Genomic DNA, 390 nt, shown 5'->3' with positions numbered 1-390 from the left:
TGTAGGTTGCAGAATTTTCTATTACTCTTAAAAACATTATTGATATCTTTTACTTTTACACCTTCACCTCCAAATACATCCCTCCCTACTCTACCCAGTGAGTCCTTCATTATAATAAAGATCAAGAAAAAAAGAGGGGAAAAATCAGTTCAGCAAAACTAACCAACATCTCCTGTTTTGGAGAGTGTATACAGTCTTCCATAGCCATAGCCCCCCACCTCGTCCGGAAGGGAGGGAGATGGCAGCTTTTCATCTTTTCACTGGGGTTAGGCTCGATCATTGAAGAAGTTCTGTTTGTTTTTGCTGTGTTTTGTTTTGATATTTGGTGCTTATAATATCAGTTATCCCTGAAAACCCACTATGATGGTATAGAGGGATTGAGGTCTGCCT

This window comes from Phascolarctos cinereus, unplaced genomic scaffold (assembly GCF_003287225.1).
Source record: "Phascolarctos cinereus isolate Bilbo 61053 unplaced genomic scaffold, phaCin_HiC Scaffold_2;HRSCAF=192, whole genome shotgun sequence".
In the NCBI taxonomy this organism is placed as follows: Eukaryota; Metazoa; Chordata; class Mammalia; order Diprotodontia; family Phascolarctidae; genus Phascolarctos; species Phascolarctos cinereus.
This window is presented reverse-complemented; position numbering follows the sequence as displayed.